Here is a 21,508-nt window from a genome sequence, read left to right as displayed (position 1 = left end):
AGGCTGCTTTTGGCAGCTTCCTGCAGATATAAGAAGGAGACAGTGCTATAAATTAAACTCCTAGAAATGCCTGTCCCATTTTGGAGTCAGGATCAGTGTTAGTGTATTTCCTCAAGGTCTAAATTATCCACCCTTGTAATAAGGCTAGGTTTTCATCTTTTCCCTGAGTAATTTTCCAGAATTTATAAAATTAAAAAGCTGTATCACACTTTTTATTCCTTCACAGAGTCAATCATAATTTTTTCTCTATATATCCTACTTTCTTCCTAATTCATTAGTTTTTTCTAGATTCTAGTTCTTTTGGGTCCTAGTCAGGCACTGCTGTGCCTCCTACTTGATTGGCAGGGGGAGTTCAGCCCCAGCTAAGAAAAGCCTAATATTAAGAGTAACTTGCGTTAAAAGGGTAATCAATTATGTGCCATCCCTGTTTTGTCTTTTCCTCCATCAAACATATAGAAGCCCATTTTAATTTTTATCCTGACCAAGCATCAGAGAAGCCTGTATATAATGTACTTCCTCCCTCTTAGTTTCTCTTCTATAAAACAAATGAAGCTGCAAAATAGGAGTCAGATCAAACAGGAGAAATCGGAAGGCTGTAACTTGTATATTGTAATATATTAGTCCATTTTCTTTTATATATATATATATATACTTTAAGTTTTAGGGTACATGTGCACAATGTACAGGTTAGTTATATACATATACATGTGCCATGCTGGTGTGCTGCACCCATTAACTTGTCATTTAGCATTAGGTATATCTCCTAATGCTATCCCTCCCCCCAGCCCCACCCCACAACAGTCCCCAGTGTGTGATGTTCCCCTTCCTGTGTCCATGTGTTCTCATTGTTCAATTCCCAGCTATGAGTGAGAACATGCGGTGTTTGGTTTTTTGTCCTTGTGATAGTTTACTGAGAATGATGATTTCCAATTTCATCCATGTCTCTACAAAGAACATGAACTCATCATTTTTTATGGCTGCATAGTATTCCATGGTGTATATGTGCCACATTTTCTTAATCCAGTCTATCATTGTTGGACAGTTGGGTTGGTTCCAAGTCTTTGCTATTGTGAATAGTGCCACAATAAACACACGTGTGCATGTGTCTTTAAAGCAGCATGATTTATAATCCTTTGGGTATAGACCCAGTAATGGGATGGCTGGGTCAAATGGTATTTCTAGTTCTAGATCCCTGAGGAATCGCCACACTGACTTCCACCATGGTTGAACTAGTTTACAGTCCCACCAACAGTGTAAAAGTGTTCCTATTTCTCCACATCCTCTCCAGCACCAGTTGTCTCCTGAATTTTTAATGATCTCCATTCTAACTGGTGAGAGATGGTATCTCATTGTGGTTTTGATTTGCATTTCTCTGATGGCCAGTGATGATGAGAATTTTTTCATGTGTCTTTTGGCTGCATAAATGTCTTCTTTTAAGAAGTGTCTGTTCATATCCTTTGCCCAGTTTTTGATGGGGTTGTTTGTTTTTTTCTTGTAAATTTGTTTGAGTTCATTGTAGATTCTGGATATTAGCCATTTGTCAGATGACTAGGTTGCGAAAATTTTCTCCCATTTTGTAGGTTGCCTTTTCACTCTGATGGTATTAGTCCATTTTCACACTGCTACAACAAATCTGACAAAACTCTCTCAGGAAAAAGTGACCTGCTGGGTTAAGAAAGCGGGGTCCAGCTGCCCTATACCAGCTCATCAAAGATGGAGTTATGGTTAAGAAATGAGAGAAAACTGTTAAGAAAATGTCTCATGTTCTCCATCTTGAGCGTAATTGTTTGCAAAGGGTTGTCATAAAAGAGGCTGTCACTAAACAGGCATATCTGATCTTATCATGTAGAGCTCTTAAATACCACATTTCAACTTCAGTCATGATGGCGAAATTACTGCTGATCTTTTCTGAAAATTAAGGTAAAAAATTCTAGGTTCCAAGACAATTCTTTTTTTCAGTGTTACTTGGACAAGTGGCAAATTAAACAACAGTTCAGATTCAGAGGATCGCTGAGGAAAGTAAAAGCTAAACTGTTTGGGGCCTCTGTCCTGGGGCAGCCTCTAGCCTACTGAAAAACAGAGGTGATGAGCAGAAAGGTGACAAGATGTAGAGCACTCAGTTGAGGGACCAAAAGCATAAGGTGGACAGTCCAAAAAGGGAAAGTGGCAAACATCTTGTTTAGCTAAATCCATTCTTCTCAATATTCCCCAGGGCCTCTAACCCTGTGGGCTTGGCCTCTAATCTGAGTATGATAATAGTGGATAATCATTCTTGCCCACCAGAATGGCTTCACGACTCTAAAAGACAGCCCACTTGCCAGGTGTCAGCTGATTGATTCTGTGTGGATTGTTTTCCTTGGAGTGGGGGTCTTGTTGTCCGTTCATGGTGTTGCTGAAAGATGTTGCTGGAAAAGAGGGTCCTGATACAGACCACAAAGTAGGATTCCTAGATCTTCTGCAGGAAAAAATTTGAGGTGAGTTAGAGAGCACAGTGAAAGAAGCAAGTTTATTAGAAATTACTCCATTACAGAGTTGGACATCCTCAGAAAAGAGCAGGAATGCATTGTCTTTTGTTAGTGTCTCTACTTATAAGTAACTATAAAGATAAAGCGTTATAATTAAACTTGGAAGGTGCAGATGTAGTCACTAAAGTCGTGGCTATTCGTTTTAACAATAACCATTAACCCATTGACCTAAGCTAGCTCATTAATAATATCCTTACAAAAAATGCTGCACTCCTAGGACATTTATATATTTTTCAGACTTGGTGGAAGATGTCTTGTATGACCACAAATATTCTGCAATTGTAATTTGTGGCCAGTTCAAAAATGTGACTATTTTCAGACCATGAACATTAATCTTCCAGATGCCCTTTGAGTACCTAGCTACTCATATTAAGATAGAATATTCTAGTCATATTTATTAAACTAGAAGCTAGGTAACCATGAGTTCCTCTAACACAGCAAGTCTACTCCTCAAGGAGAAAATGTATTTCTCAGGAATTTTGTGCATTTTGTTTAATGGCATTTGGTATGTTTACCAAAATGGCAGAAAAGAGTTAAATTACTCCTCAAAGATTTCTCAAGATTGGTTATCAAATAAACAAAATGATTATAGTTAATATGCAAGTTGATATAGTTGATATTCAAAATAAATTTTGTTTGAAACAAAAAGAGATTTTTATTGTTACTTATTTATTCTTATTCTTATTCTTATTCTTCTTATTATTATTATTTTGAGACAGAGTCTTGCTCTGTTGCCCAGGCTGCAATGCAGTGCACTATCTTGGCTCACTGAAACCTGTGCCTCTCTGGTTCAAGCAATTCTTCTGCCTCAGCCTCCCAAGTAGCTGGGATTACAGGCAGAATCACTACACCCAGCTAATATTTGTATCATTAGTAGAGATGGGGTTTCCCTCTGTTGGCCAGGCTGGTCTCAAACCCCTGACAACAAGCGATCTGCCCTCCTTGGCCTCCCAAATAGCTGGGATTACAGGCGAGAGCCACCATTCCCAGCCACATTGAGGTTTTTAAATAATTCTGATTTCCTGCTGTTGAGCAGGGAGCTGAGCAAATTCAACAGATCATGGGCCTATACTAGGGGAAGACTGAGGACAAACTCTAGAACACTTGTGATTAAATTAATTACAATGGACACCAAATCAAATTTACTAAGGCCACACCTCTTAGTTGCAAGATGTTTCCCCACATTTTGAAATGCGATGTTATTCCATGGAAAAGAAAACTAGTGTTTATCTCCAGAGTAAAGAACAGAGTTCCCTGCAATGATTGATTGACTGAGAATTATGGCTCAAGATTTAAAATCCTTCTTTTTTCCATTTATAAACTAAAAATAAATTTCTAATCCCCTGTTGATTAAATGGACCTCTCTTCTTGGATAAGGACTTTCCAAAGTTAACCTGAAAAGCTAGTTCAAGCCATGGGTCACACATGCCTCATTATACTCTCCTCCCTTTTGTTTTAATTTTAATTTCAATTTCAATTTTTAATTTATTTTTGTGGGTACATAGTTGGTGTATATATTCATGGGGGTACATGACACACTTTGATGCAGTCATGCAATGAGTAATACATAATAAAAAATGGGGTATCTGTCCCCTCAAGCATTTATAGTTTGTGTTATAAACAATCCAATTATACTCTTTTAGTTTTTTTAAATGTGGAATTAAATTATTTTTTACTATAATCACCCTGTTGTGCTATCAAATGCTGTCTTATTCATTCTTTCTAACAATTTTTTTTTACCCATTTAGCATCCCCACTATCCCCTTGTTCCCTCCCTGCCCTTCCCAGCCTCTGGTAACCAGCCTTATACTCTCTACCTCTATGACACCAATTGTTTTGAATTTTAGCACCCACAAATAGTGAGAACATGTGACATTAGTCTTTCTGTGCCTGACATTTCACTTAACATAAAGACTTTCAGTTCCATTTATGTTATTGCAAATGGAAGGCTCTCATTCTTTCTTACAGCTGAATAGTACTCCATTGTGTATATGTACCACATTTTCTCTATCCAGTCATCTGTTGATGGACATTTAGGTTCCTTCCAAATCTTGGCTATTATAAACCTTGCTGTAGCAAACATGAGAGTGCCAATAGGTCTTTGATTTACTAATTTTTTTTCTTGTAGGCATATAATGAGCAGTGGGATTGCTGGACCATATAGAAGCTCTATTTTTAGTTATATCGGGAACATCCAAACTGTCCTTAAATGTGCTCCCAACAGCAGTGTACAAGGGTTCCCTTCACTCGACATACTCACCAGCATTTGTCTTTTACTGACTTCTGGATAAAAGCCACCTTAACTGGGGTGAAATGATATCTCATTTTGGGTTTGATTTGCATTTCCATGATGATCAGTAATCTGGAGCACCATTTCATTTGCCTGTTTCACATTTGTATGTCTTCTTTTCATAAATGTCTATTTAAATTTTTTGTCCACACTTTATTTGGGTTATTAATTTTTTCTATGGACTTTTTTGAACTGAATATATTGTAGTGTATTAGTCTGCTCCTGCACTGCTATAAAAAAATACCTGAGACTGTGTTATCTATTTATTTACTGAGATGTAGTCTTGATCTGTTGCCCCGACTGAAATGCAGTGGTGCAATCTCGGCTCACTGCAACCTCCACCTTCTGATTCAATCAATTCTCTGCCTCAGCTCCTGAATAGCTGGGATTACTGGCACCTGCCACCATGCCTGGCTAATTTTTGTATTTTTAGTCGAGACAGGGTTTCACCATCTTGGCCAGGCTGGTCTTGAACTCCTGACCTCGTGATCCACCCTCCTCAGCCTCCCAAAGTGGTGAGATTACAGGCATGAGCCATGGCACCTGGCAAGACTGGGTAATTTATAAAGGAAATGGGTTTAATTGACTCACAGTTCCACATGGCTGGGGAGGAATCAGGGAACTTCCAATAATGGCAGATGGGGAAGCAGACACCTCTTACATGACAGCAGGAGAGAGAGCATATATGTGAAGCGAAGGGGGAAGAGTCCCTTGTAAAACCATCAGATTTCATGAGAAATCACTCACTATCAGAAGAACAGCATGGGGGAAACCACCCCCATGATCCAATCACCTTCTACCAACCTCTCCCTCAACATCTGGGGATTACAATTCAATATGAGATTTGGGTGGGGACCCAAATCCTAACCATATCATGTAGCTATTAATTGCTTTTCAGATGGATAATTTACAAATATTTTCTCCCATTCTGTGGATTTTCTCTTCACTTTGTTTCTTGTTTCTTTCACTTTAAAAAGGCTTTTTGACTTTCTGTAATCCGATTTGTCCATGTTTGTTTTAGTTGTCTGTGCTTCTGGGGCATTATTTAAGGAGTTTTTGCCCAAACCAATGCCCTAAAGAGTTTCCCCAAAGTTTTCTTGTAAAAGTTTGATGGTTTGAGGCGTTAGGTTTAAGTCTTTAATTCATTTTAATTTGATTTTTGTAAGTGGCAAGAAATAGGGTTCTAGTTTTATTCTTCTGCCTATGGCTTGCCAGTTTTCCCAGCCCTATTTATTACAAAAGCTGTCTCATTTTTTATTGTATGTTCTTGGCACTTTTGTTGAAAATTAATTTAGCTGCCCCTCCCATAGGATTTCAGAACACTGCTATGAGGGTCTGCATGTTTGTCCCTCGCATAGGTTCCAGTACACTGCTGCTGGGTTCCAAACGTTTGTCACATAAGATTCCAGAACACTGCTACGAGGGTATGAATGTTTGTTCCTCACAGGGGATTCCAGAACACTCCTGCTGTGGTCTGAATGTTTGTCCCTCACATAGGATTCCAGAACACTGCTATGAGCGTCTGAATGTTTGTCCCTCACACAGAATGCCAGTTTTACCAGCCATATTTATTACAAAAACTGTCTTATTTTTTATTGTATGTTCTTTGCACTTTTGTTGAAAATTAATTTAGCTGTATGAGTTTGTTTCTCAGGTCTCTATTTCGTTCCATCTGTCTTTATGTCTGTTTTTATGCTAGTGTCATGTTGTTTTAATTACTACAACTTAGTAGTATAATTTAAAACCAGGTAATGGAATTCCTCCAGTTTTGTTTTATATACTCAGCATAGCTTTGACTATTATGGTGTTTTCTGATGTTTCCATATAAATTTCAGAATTTTTTATCTATATCTGTGAGGAATGTCTTCTTCTTTTTCTTTTTTTTTTTTTTTTTTTGGTGGCATCTTGCTCTGTCACCTAGACTGGAGTGCAGTGATGTGATCTGGGCACAGTGCCACCTCCACCTCCTGGGTCCAAGCAATTCTTTGCCTCAGCCTCCTGAATAGCTGGGATTACAGGCACCCACCACCTTACCTGGCTAATTTTTTGTATTATTAGTAGAGGTGGGGTTTCACCAAGTTGGCCAGGCTGGTCTTGAACTCCTGACCTCATGATCCACCAACTTCGGCCTCCCAAAGTGCTGGGATTACAGGCATGAGCCACTGCCCCTGGCCTGTTACTTTGATAGAGATGGCATGAAATGTATAGATTGCTATGGATCATACGGACATGTTTAAAAAAATGCTGATTCTTCCAATCTGTGAACATAAAAATATCTTTCCAATTTTTGGGTCCTTTTTCATTTCTTTTATCAGTGTTTTACAGTTTTAATTGTTGAGAACTTTATTTCTTTGTTAAATTCCCACATATTTTGTTTTATTTGTGGCTACTGCAAATATTATTACATTTTTGAATTCCTTTTCAGTTTGTTGACTGTTGGCATATAGAAACCCTACTGATTTGTATGTGTTGATTTCGTATTCTGCAAATTTACTCAAGTTATTACCTCTAATAGATTTTGGTGGATGTATTAGGCCATTCTCATATTGCTATAAAAAGTAATCAGTGACTGGTTAATTTATAAAGAAAATAGGTTTCATTGGTTCATGTTTCTACAGGCTGTACAGAAAGCATAGCACTGGCTTCTGCTTCTGGGGAAGCCTCTGACAACTGACAAGGTGAAAAATAAATCCAGTGCTTGCACATCACATGGTAAGTGCGAGGGCAGGGGGGAAGTGTTACACACACTTATAGATAACCAGCTCTGATAAAAACTTACTATTGTGGGAATGGCACCAAAGGAAATGATGCCAAACTGTCCGTGGAAATCTTGCCCTCATGATTCAATCACCTCCCCTCTAGGCCCACTTCCAACATTGAGGATTATATTTCAATATAAGATTTTGGTGGGAATACACATGCAAACCGTATCATTTTGCCCCTGGCCGTTCCAAATCTCAAATCCTTCTCATATTTCAAAATACAATCATGACTTCCCAATAATCCCCAAAGTCTTAACTAATTTCAGCCTTAACTCAAAAGTCAAAAGTCTCATCTAAGACAAAGCTAATTTCTTCCTCCTATAAGCCTGTAACATAAAGAAACAAATTAGGTTCTTCCAAGATACAAATGAGGCTGAGGCATTGGGTAAATACTCCTATTCTAAAAGGAAGAAATCAGCCAAAAGAAAGCGGTCACAGGATCTATGACAGTCTGAAACCCAGAAGGGCAGTTATTGAATTGTAAGGCTCCAAAATAATTATTTTTGACTCTGTGTCCCATTTCCAGGGCATGCTAATGCCTTGGGAAGGTTCTACCTTGTGACTTTGCATGGTTCAGCCCACACAGCTGCTCTCATGGGCTGGCATACTGTGCCTCTGTCTTTTCAAGGTGCAAGGTGCAGGCTGTAGCTAGATCTACCATTCTGGGGTCTGAGGTCTGGAGGACAATGATCCTCTCCTCACATATCTACTAGGCCATGACCCAGTGGGGAGCCTTCCTGGGGACTGTCACCCCATATTTCTTTTCTCCATTGTTTTAGTAGAGGATCTCCATGAGGGCTCCACACCTGCAACATGCTTCTGCCTGCACACCCTGTCTTTTTCATACATCCTTTGAAATAAAGGTGGAGGCTCCCAAGTCTCAACTACTCGCATTTGGTAAACCCACAGGCCTAACACCACATGGAAGCTACCAAGGTTATGGCTTGCACCCTCTGAAGCAGTGACTGGAGTTGTAACTGGGTCAATATGAGCTACACCTGGAGCTGAAGCTGTGGCAAGGATGCAGTGAGCCTTGTTCCAAAGCTACCCAAGGCAGCAGGTCCTAGACCTGATCCCAGAAACTATTCTCTTCTTTTATGCCTCAGGGCCTGTGATGGGTTGCTGCCTTTCAGATTTCTAAAATGCCTTCAATTCCTCTTTCCCATTGTCTTGGCTATCAACACTTGCTTTTTTTTAGGTTATACAAATATCTCTAACAAGTGGTTGACCCATATGCTGCTTGAGTTCCTCTCTTATAAAAGCTTTTTATATTTCAGCCACATGACTAGGCTGCAAAGTTTTCAAGCTTTTACACTATGCTTCTTTTGTAACTATAAGTTACTACTTATTTTATTTTATTTTTTTTTTTGCTAGAACATGTGAGCATAGGTTGTTAGAGGCAGCCAGGTCACATCATAAATGCTTTGCTGCTTAGACATTTTTCAAACAGAAACCCTAAATCATCAATTTCAAATTCAAACTTTTTTATATCCCTAGTGCATGACAGAAATTCAGCCAACCACTTTGCTAAGACAACATGCATGACCTTTGTTTCAGTCCCAATAAGTTTCTAGTTTTCATCTGACAGCTTCTCAGCCCAGCCTTCACTGTCCAGATCACTATCAGCATTTTGGTCACAGACATTCAACCAGTCTCTAAGAAAATCTCAACTTTCCCCCATTTTTCTGTCTTCTGAATCCCACAAATTCTTCCAACTTCTGCCTGTTTACCCAATTACAAAGCTGATTCCACATTGTGGGGTATTCTTATAGCTATTTTCCATTCCTTGATGCCAATTTTTGTATTAAGCTATTTTTGCAACACTATGAGAGTGGGACTGGATAATTAATTTTTTACAAAGTAGGTTTAAGTGGCTTATGATTCTACAGGCTGTTGAGAAAACATAGTACTGGAATATGCTTTTGCAACACTATGAGAGTAGGACTGGATAATTTGTTTTTTACAAAGTAGGTTTAAGTGGCTTATGATTCTACAGGCTGTAGAGAAAACATAGTACTGGAATATGCTTCTGGGGAGGTCTCTGGAAGTTTACAGTCATGGCAGAAGTTGAAGCAGAATCTTGCACATCACAGGGCAAAAAGCAGAAGCAAAAAACAGAGGGGCGAGTTTTTGCACAGTTTTAAATAACCAGATTTTATGGGAACTCACTCACTATCATGAGGATAGCACCAAATGGGATGGTGCTAAGCCATTTAAAGTAATCCACCCCAATGGTTAAATCACCTTTCAACAGGCCCATCTCCAACATTGAGAATTACATTTAAATATGAGATTTGGGAGGGAACACACATTCAAACCCTATCAGAGGAGTATTTATGCCTTTTCCAATATAACATTATAATATTGGCAAAAAAAAAAAAAAGGTAATTTGACTTCTTTTCTAGTTGGGATGCGTTTTATTGCTTTCTCCTGTCTGATTGCTCCAGATAGGACTTTCAGCATTATGTTGAATAACAGTGGTAAAAGTGGACATTCTTGTCATCTTCCAGATTTTAGAGAAAAGGCTTTTAGTTTTTCCCCACTTAGTGTGATACTAGCTGTGGGTCTGTCATATATGACTTTATTATGTTGAGGTATGTTCATTCTATACCCAGTTTTCAAAGGGCTTTTTATTATTAAAGAATATTAAATTTTATCAAAATTTTTTAGCATAATTGAAATGATTATAAGGATTTTGTCCTTGTTTTTTTTTTTTTTTTTTTTTTTTTGAGATGTAGTCTCCCTCTGTCACCCAGGCTGGAGTGTAATGGCATGATCTCAGCTCAATGCAACCTCTGCCTCCCGGGTTCAAGTGATTCTCCTTCTTCAGCCTCCTGAGTAGCTGGGATTACAGCTGCTCACCACCATGCCTGGCTAATTTTTGTATTTTTAGTACAGACGTAGCTTCGCCATGTTGGCTAGACTGGTTTCAAACTCCTGACCTCAGGTGATCCATCCACCTCGGCTTCCCAAATTGCTGGGATTACAGGTGTGAACCACTGTTCCTGGCCCCTTCATTCTCTTTATGTCATCTATCACATTCATTGATTTGCATGTTGAACTATCCTTGCATCCTTGGGATAAATCCCACTTGGTCATTATGAATTACCTATTTATGTATTGTTTAATTCAGTTTGCTAGGCGTTTTGCAAATTTTTGCACCAATATTCTCCACTCCACTCTACTTCACTCTACTATTCCACTACATTCCAGTCCATTCCTTCCCACTCCACTCTACTCCACTCCACTCCATTCCATTAAACTCCAACCCTTTCCAATACACTCCATTCCACTCCACTCCATTTCATTTCATTGCACTCCACTCCACTCCATTCCACTCAACTCCATTCCATTACACTCAATTCCACTCCACTTCTCTCCATTCCATTTCACTCCGTTCCAATCCAATCCATTCCATTACACTCCACTCCATTCCTTTAAACTCCACTGCACTCCATTCCATGCGGCTCCACTCCACTCCACTCCACTCTGCTCCATTCCATTCCATTTCATTCCACTCCACTCCTTTCCACCTCATTCAATTCCATTCCTCTACACTCCATTCCACTACACTTCACACTACTCCATTCTCCTCCACTCCACTCTATTCTGCTCCACTACAATTCATTCCACTCTACTCCATAACATTCCACTCCATTCCACTCCATTTCATTATATTCTGTTCCACTCCACTCAACTTTTCTGCACTCCATTGTATTCCACTCCATTTCATTTCATTCCACACCAATCCATTCCATTCCACTCCACTCCACTCCATTCCACTCCACTCCACTCCATTCCACTCCACTCCACTCGACTCCATTCCACTCCATTCTCTTCCATTCCACTCCACTCTACTCCATCCGACTCCACTCCGTTCCATTCCAGTCAATTCAACTCCACTCCACTCCATTCCACTGCTGTCCATTCCATTCCACTCCGCTCTATTCCACTCCATTCTATTCCATTCCACTCCACTCCATTCAACTCCACTCCATTCCACTCCAATCTACTCAATTCCATTCCACTCTTCTTCGTTCCATTCCACTCCACCCCATGCCACCACACTCCAATTCATACCAATTCTCTCCACTCCAGTCCACTCCATTCCATTCCACTCCAATCCATTCCACTCCAATGTACTCCTCTCCACCGCACTCCACTCTGTTCCATTCTATTCCATTCCTTTCCATTCCACTACACTCCATTCCACTCCATTCTATTCCATTCCATTCCTCTCCACTCCATTCCAATCCAGTCCATTCGATGCCACTCAATTCCACTGCACTCCACTCCATTCCACTGCACTCCATTCCATTCCACTCCACTCCATTCCATTCCAATAAATTTCAATACATTTTATTCAACTCCATTCCATTCCACTCCTCTCCACTCCATTCCCCTCCATTCCATAGCATTCCTCTCCACTCCATTACATTACACTCAACTCCATTCCATGCCCCCCACTCCATTCCATTCCACTCCACTCCATTCCATTCCAATCCACTCCATTCCACTCCACTCCACTCTGTTCCACTCCAATTCACTCTGTTCCACTCCACTCCATTCCACTACAATCCATTCCATTCTACTCCACTCCATTCCATACAGCTCCATTGCACTGCACTCCACTCACCTCCATTCTACTCCATTCTATTCCATTCCACTCCATTCTATTCCATTCCACTCGATTCCACTCCATTCCACTCCACTCCATTCCATTCCATTCCATCATATTCCATTCCACTCCACTCCACTTCATTACACTCCACTCCATTCCATTCCAATCCACTCCATTCCATTTTACTGCATTCCATTCCACTCTACTCCATTCCATTCCACTCCAATCCGTTCCAATCCACTCCATTCCATTCCATTTGACTCCACTCCTTTCCAGTCCACTCTACTCCACTCCACTCAATTCCACTCCATTCCACACCATTCCTCTTGACCCCGTCCCATTCCACTCAACTTCCCTTTATTCTTCTCCACTCCATTCCACTCCACTCCCTTCCATTCCACTCCACTCCATGCCACTCCACTGCGTTCTATTCCGCTCCACTGCTTTCCACTTCACACCACTCCACTCCAATCCACCCCACTCCATTCCACTCCTTTCCATACCATTCCACTCCACTCCATTCAATTCCACTCCACTCCATTTCATTCCACTCCACTCCAGTCGTTTCCACTTCTCTGTATACCACCCCACTCCATTCCATTCCACTCCACTCCTTTCCATTCCATGCCACTCCATTCCTTTCCATTCCAATCCACTCCATTCCACTCCCCTCCATTCCTCTCCACTACACTCCACTCCATTTCATTCCATTCCACTCCATTCCATTCCATTACTTTCTTTTGACAGGATCTCACTCTGTCACCCATGCTGGTGTGGGGTTACACAATCTCAGCTCACATTTCATTTCACCACTCCATTTCATTCCATTCCACTACACTCCTCTACACTCCACTCAATTCCACTCTACTCCACAGCAATCCATTCCATCCCATACCTTTCCAGTCTCTCCCATTACACTCCTTTCTTTGACAAGCTCTCCCTCTGTCACACAGGCTGAAGCACAGTGGCACAATCTCAGCACAAATTTCTTCTTTCCATTCCATTCCATTTCGTTCCACTCCACTCAACTCCACTCAAGTCCACTCCACTCCACTCCATGACACTCCAGTCCTCTCCATTCCAATCCATTCCATTGCACTCCACTCCACTCCACTCCATTCAATTCCACTCCACTCCATTCCATTCCATTCCACTTCACTCCATTCCATTTCACTCCACTCCAATCCACTCCACTCCATTCCATTCCACTACTCTCCACTCCATTCCACTCCACTCCATTCCATTTCACTCCACTCAATTCCACTCCACTCCTTTCCATTCCAATCCAATCCAATCCATTCCAATCCAATCTAATCCATTTCACTCCACTCCACTCCACTCCATTCCACTAAATTCCATTCCACTCCATTCCACTCCATGCTATTCCATTCCACTCCATTCCACTTCATTCCATTCCACTCCATTCCACTTCATTCCATTCCATTCCGATGCATTCCATTCCAATCCACTCCATTTCTTTCCACTCCTTTCCATTCGATACCACTCCATTCCATTCCACTCCACTCCATTGCATTCCAATCCACTCTACTCCACTCCACACCAATCCATTCCACTCCACTCCATTCCATTCCAATCCACTCCACTCCACTCCACTCCAATCCATTCCATTTCACTGCATTCCATTCCATTCCTTTCTTTCGAGAGTATCTCACTCTGTCACCCAGCCTGGAGTGCAGTGTCACAATCTCATCTCACATTCCATTCCGTTCCATTCCACTCCACTCCACTCTGCTCCATCCGCTCCATTCCATTCTTTTCCATTCCATTTCATTCCACTGAACACCACTTCGTTCCAGTACAATCCATTCCATTCCATTCCACTCGTTTCTTTCGACAGGATCTCCTTCTGTCACACAGGCTGTAGCTCAGTGGCAAAATCTCAAAGCAGATTTCTCCATTTCGTTCTGGTCCATTCTGTTCAATTCTTTTTCATTCCATTCCGTTCCTCTGTGTTCCACTCCACTCCACTCACTTCATTCCATAACATCCGATTCCGTTTATCTACATTCAACTCCTCTCCACTCCACTGCACTCCACTCCACTCATTTCCACTCTATCCCATTCCATTCTGCTCCATTCCACTGCATGCCACTCTGCCCCACTCTACCCCACTTCATTCCATTTCAGGCCATCCAATTCCATAGCATTCCATTCCTCTCCATTCCACTCCACTGCACTTCACTCCACTCCACTCCAGTCCACTCCGTTTCATTGCATTCCACTGCATTCCATTCCAAACCTTTCTTTCTAGAGTATCTCACTGTCACCCAGCCTGGAGTGCAGTGGCACAATTAAAGCACACATTTCATTATTCCACTCCATTCAGATCCTTTCCACTTCATTCCACTCCACTCCACTCCACTCCATTCCACTCCACTCCACTCCACTCCACTCCACTCCATTCCACTCCACTCCACTCCACTCCATTCCACTCCACTCCACTACATTCCTTTCCACTCCACTCCATTCCTCACTACTCAATTCCGTTACACTCAACTCCACTCCATGCCACTCCTCTAAATTCCATTCCACTCCACTCCATTTCATTCCATTCCACTCCATTCCATTCCACTCTTTTTCATTCCATTCCAGTCCACTCCACTCCACTCGGTCCCATTCCATTCCATTCCATTCCTCTCCACTCCACTTCATTCAATTTCACTCCCTCTACTCCACTCCATTCCAGTCCACTCCACCCTTTTCCATTGCATTGCATTCCATTAAATTCCACTCCACTGCATTGCATTCCACTGCACTCCATTTCATTCCACTAAACTCCACTCCATTCCACTCCATTCCATTCCACTCCATTCCAGTCCATTCCTTCTCACTCCTCTAAATTCAATTCCACTCCACTCCTTTCCACTCCACCTTACTCCACTCCATTTCATTCCATGTCACTCCATTCCATTCCATGCCACTCCATTCCATTGCATTCCTTTCTTTTGACAGGATCTCTCTCTGTCACCCATCCTGGTGTGCAGTGGCACAATCTCAGCTCACATTTCATTTCACCATTCCATTTCATTCCACTGCACTCCTCTCCACTCCATTCAATTCCACTCCACTCCTCTCCAATCTGTTCCATTCCATTCCATTCCAATCTCTTCCATTCCGCTCTTTTCTTTCTACAGGATCTCATTCTGTCACACAGGTGTAAGCGTGGTAGCACAATCTCACCACATATTTCTTCTTTCGATTAGACTCCATTCCATTTCCTTCCACTTCACTCCACTCCATTCCAGTCCACTCCAGTCCATTCCACTGAACTCCATTGCACTCCATTCCACTCCATTCCATTCCACTCCACTCCATCACTTTCCACTCCACCCCACTACAAACCATACCGTTCCATTCCATCCCATTACACTTCACTTCACTCTATTCCATTACTTTCCACTCCGCTCCTTTCCACTCCATTAAACCCCACTCCCCTCCAATCCACTCTACTGTACCTCAATCCAGTTAATTCCATTCCATTCCATTCTATTCCATTCCATTCCATTCAATTCCTCTTCCCTCCATTCCATTCCATTCCACTCCACTGCATTCCACTCCACTCCACTTCACTCCATTCCCCTCTACTCCACTCCACTCCATTCCATTCCACTCCACTCTATTCCATTCCACTCCATTCGAATCCATTCCATTTTTTTCCACTCCATTCATCTCCACTACACTCCAATTCACTCCATTGCATTCCACTCCATTCCTTTCCATTCCACTCCACTTCTTTCCATTCCACTCACCTACACCCCATTCCACTCCATTCCACTCCACTCCACTCCATTCCACTCCATTATATTCCATTCCATTCCACTCCATTCAATTCCACTCATTTCCAATCCACTACACTCCATTCAACTCCACTCCATTACATTCCTCTCCACTCCGTTCCATTCGAGTACACTCCATTCCATTGCAATCCACTGCACTCTTCTCCACTAAACTCCATTCCACTCCTCTCTACTCCATTCCATTCCACTCCACTCCACTCCATTCCACTCCACTCCATTTCATTCCTCACCAATCCATTCAATTCCTCTCCATTCCACTCAATTCCTCTGCACTCCATTCCATTCCACTCCACTCCATTCCAGTCCATTCCACTCCATTCCACTGCACTCCACTCCATTCCACTCCACTCCACTCCATTCCACTCCACTCCATTCCATTCCACGCCACTCGTTTGCACTCTACTCCACTCTACTGCACTCTATTCCACTCCATTCCATACCATTTCACTCCACTCAATTCCATTCCACTCAACTCCACTCCATTCCTCAACACTCCATTACACTCCATTCCATTGCATTGCACTCCACCCACTCCAGTCCAATCCACTCCACTACATACCACTCCAGTCCAATGCACTCCACTCCACTTAACTCCATTCCATTCCACTCCACTACATTCCAGTCCACTCCACTCCATTCCATTCCATTGCAGTCCACTCCACTCCACTCCATTCCACTCCACTCCAATCCATTCCACTCCATTCCATTTCATTCCATTCCTCTCCACTCCATTCTACTACATTCTAATCCATTCCATTCCACTCTGTTCCTTTCCTCTCCACTCCACTCCATGGCACTCCACTCCACTCCATTCCACTCCACTCCACTCCACTCAATTCCATTCCACTCTACGCCATTGCATTCCTTTCCATTCCACTCCACTCCATTTCATTCCACTCCATTCCATTCCATTGCACTCCTCTCCTCTCCACTCCACTACATACCACTCCTGTCCAATCCACACCACTCTGAGTAACTCCATTCCATTCCACTCCACTGCATTCCAATCCACTCCTCTTCATTCCATTCCATTCCACTACACTCGACTCCATTCTACTCCACTCCATTCCATTCCATTCCACTTCACTCCATTCCATTCAACTCCACTTCTTTGCAAACCACTCCACTCCAGTCCACTCCATTTCAATCCATTCCACTCCATTCCATCCCATTCCTTTCTTTAGACATGGTCTCACTCTGTCACCCATGCTGGTGTGCATTGGCACAATCTCAGTTCACATTCCATTTCAGCATACCATTCCATTGCACTGCACTCCACTCCAATCCACTGAATTCCATTCCACCCAAATCCATTCCATGCCATTCCATTCCAAATCCCTTCCATTCCACTCCATTCTTTCTACATAATCTCCCTCTGTCACAGACTGTAGAGCAGTGGCACAATATCAGCAAATATTTCTTCATTCCATTGCATTACATTTCATTCCATTCCATTCCACTTCACTCCTTTCCACTCCACTCCACTCAATTCCACTTCACTCCACTCAATTCCACTCTATTTCATTCTACTCCACTACACTGCACTCCATTCCATTTCACTATGCTCCATTCCATTCCACTCCACTCCACTCCTTTCCATAAAGCTCCATTCCATTCCATTACACTCCACTTCATTCCATTCCTTTCCATTGCACTCCATTCCATTCCCTCCACTCCACTCCATTCCATTCCATTCCAGTCCATTCCACTCCATTCCATTCCAGGCCACTCCATTCCATTCCACTCCATTCCACTCCATTCCATTCCATTCCACTCCACTCCAGCCCACTCCACTGCATTCCACTTCAGTCCAATCCACTCCACTCCACTTCACTCCATTCCATTCCACTCCCCTGCATTTCACTCCACTCCACTCCATTCCATTCCACTACACTCCATTCCATTCCACTCCGCTCAATTCCATTCCACTCCACTCCCCTCAATTCCATTCCATTCCAATCCATTCCAGTCTTTTCCATTTCACTCTACTCCTTTCCATTCTAATCCAGTCGGCTCCATTCCATTCTATTCTACTCCCTTCCTTCCCACTCCACTCCACTCCTCTCCACTCCACTTCAATCCTTTCCATTCCATTCCACCCCATTCCATTCCATTCCTTTCTTTGCACAGGATCTCATTCTGGCACAAAGGCAGCAATGAAGTAGCACAATCTCATCCCACATTTCTTTTCACCATTCCATTGCAATCCATTCCATCCCATTCCATTCCATTCTGTTTCACTCCACTCCATTAAATTCCACTCCATTCCATTCCGTTCCAATCCATTGAATTCCATTCCACTCCATTCCATTCCATTCCTCTCCACCCCATTACTTTCCACTCCATTCCATTCTACTGCACTCCTTTCCATTTCACTCCACTCCACTCCATTCCATTCCACTCTACTCCACTCAATTCCATTCCACTCCACTCCATTCCATTCCATTCCATTCCACTCCACTCCATTCCACTCCACTCCCCTCCATTCCATTCAACTCCACTTCACTCCACTCCATTCTACACATTTCCATTCCACTCCACTCCAGTCCATTTCATTCCACTGCAGTCCAAACCATGCAACTCCACTCCTTTGCACTCCACTCCACTCCTCTCCAATTCATTCCATTCCACTCCATTGCGTTCCATTCCTTTCTTTGGACAGGATCTCATTCTGTAACCAATCCTGGTGTGAAGTGGCACAATCTCAGCTTACATTTCATTTCACCATTCCATTCCATTCCATTCTATTCGATTCCATTCTACTGCAAACCACTCCAATCCACTCAATTCCAATGCACTCCACACTCATCCATTCCATGCCATTCCATTTTAATCCCTTCCATTCGACTCCTTTCTTTCAACAGGATCTTCCTCTGTCACAAAGGCTGAAAAAGCAGTGTCAAAATCTCAGCACACATTTCTTCATTCCATTCCATTCCATTCCATTCTAATCCACTACACTCCACCCAACTCCACACCATTCCATTCCACTCGACTCCATTCCACTCCACTTCACTTTTTTCCTTTCCATTCCATTCCACTCCACTCCACTTCACTCCATTCCATTCCACTCCACTCCTTTCCATTCCACTCCACTCCGTTCAATTCCACTCCACTCCACTCCATTCAATTCCTTTCAACTCCACTGCATTCCATTCCATTCTACTCCACTCCACTCCACTCCATTCCCTTCCACTCCACTACGTTCCATTCCACTCCACTCCACTCCATTCCATTCCTTTCAACTCCACTGCATTCCATTGCACTCCACTCCTCTCCATTCCATTCCATTCCAGTCCATTCCACTCCATTCCATTCCACTACACAGCATTCCATTCCACTCCACTCCACTCCTTTCCATAAAGCCCCATTCCATTCCATTACAATCCACTCCATTCCATTCCTTTCCACTGCATTCCATTCCATTCCCTCCACTCCATTCCATTCCATTCCATTGCAGTCTATTCCACTCCATTATATTCCACTCCATTCCACTCCATTCCACTCCTTTCCATTCCATTCCACTCCACTCCAGCCCACTCCATTCCATTCCACTTCAGCCCAATCCACTCCTCTCCACTTCACTCCATTCCATTCCACTCCACTGCATTTCACTCCACTCCATTGCATTACATTCCACTAAACTCCATTCCATTCCACTCCACTCAATTCCATTCCACTCCACTCCATTCCATTCAACTACACTCCACTCAATTCCATTCCACTCCACTCCACTCCATTCCATTCCATACCAATCCATTCCACTCCTTTCCTTTCTTCTCCACCCCTTCCACTCCACTCCATTCCATTCCATTCCATTCCGTTCCATTCCAATGGATTCCACTCTGATCCCCTCTAATACATTCCATTCCATTCCATTCCATTCCATTCCCATCCACTCCTTTCTTTCAACAGGTCACCCCGTGTCATACAAGCTGTAGCGCAGTGGCACAATCTCAGCACATATTTCTCCATTCCGTTTCGTTATGTTGCATTCTATTCCATTCTGTTCCATTCTGTTCCACTGCACTCCACTGCACTACATTCCATTACATCCGATTCCATTCTCCTTCATTCCAATCCTCTCCACTCCACTGCACTCTACTGCACTCCGTTCCACTCCAACCCCTTCCATTCCACTCCATTCTTCCTCACTCCACTCTACCCCACTCCACTCCACTTCATTCCACTCCATTCCATCTGATTCCATTCCTCTCCTTTCCACTCCACCCCACATCACTCCACTCGACTCCAGTCCTCTCCATTCCATTCCATTCCATTCCACTCCACTGAATTTCATTCCATTCCTTACATTCGGGAACATCTCACTCTGTAATCAAGCCTGGAGTTCAGTTTCACAATCTCAGCTCACATTTCGTTATTCCATTCAATTCCATTACATTCCATTCCTTTTCATTCCATTCCATTGCACTCCATTTCATTCAATTCCATTGCATTGCATTGCATTGCATTCCATTCCATTCCATTCCACTCCATACCATTCCATTCCATTCCAATCCATTGCATTCCATTCCACTCCTTTCCGTTAATTTCCACTCCACTCCACTCCATTCCAATCCACTCCATTCCTATCTACTCCACTCCATTCCTCTTCACTCCACTCCAATCCACTCTACTCCATTCCACTCCACTCTACTCCATTCCACTCCACTCCACTCATTTCCACTCCACTCTATTCCATTCCACTACATTCCATTCCATTCCATTCCACTCCACACCATTCCTTTCCACTCCACTCTATTCAATTCCATTCTATTCCATTCCATTCCATTCCATTCCACTCAATCCCACTCCTCTCCACACCAATCCATTCCATTCCATTCCTTTGCCTTCCATTCCACTCGTTTCTTTCCCCAGTATCTCCCTCTGACACGGAGCTGTAGCGCAGTAGCACAATAACAACACACATTTCTCCATTCCATTCCGTTCCGTTCTGTTCCTTTCTCTTCTGTTCCATTCCACTCCACTCTACTCCACTGCACTATATTCCATTACATTCGATTCCTTTCCACTACATTCCCCTCACCTCCACTCCACTGTACTCCACTCCACTCCATTCCATTCCACTCCATTCCATTCCATTCCGTGCCATTCCATTCCTCTCCATTCGATTCCACTCAATTCCATTCCATTCCATCCCCTTATACTCATCTCCATTCCATTCCACTCCACTCCAATCCATTCTACTCCACTCCATTCCATTCCACTCCACTCCATTCCTTTCCCCTCCACTCCATTGCACTCCATTCCACGCCACTCCACTCCAATCCACTCCACTCCTTCCCATTCCACTCAAGTCCACTCCATTCCACTCCACTCCATTCCGTTCCACTCCACTCCATTCCATTCCACTCGAATCCTCTCCATTCAACTCCACTCCAATCCAATCCACTCCACTCCATTCCACTCCACTCCATTCCATTGCACTCAACTCCACTCCATTCCACTCCACTCCATTTGATTCTACTCCA

Source organism: Pongo pygmaeus, chromosome 16, assembly GCF_028885625.2.
Source record: "Pongo pygmaeus isolate AG05252 chromosome 16, NHGRI_mPonPyg2-v2.0_pri, whole genome shotgun sequence".
Classification (NCBI taxonomy): Eukaryota; Metazoa; Chordata; class Mammalia; order Primates; family Hominidae; genus Pongo; species Pongo pygmaeus.
The sequence above is the reverse complement of the archived record's forward strand: the minus strand, read 5'-3'. Positions refer to the sequence as shown.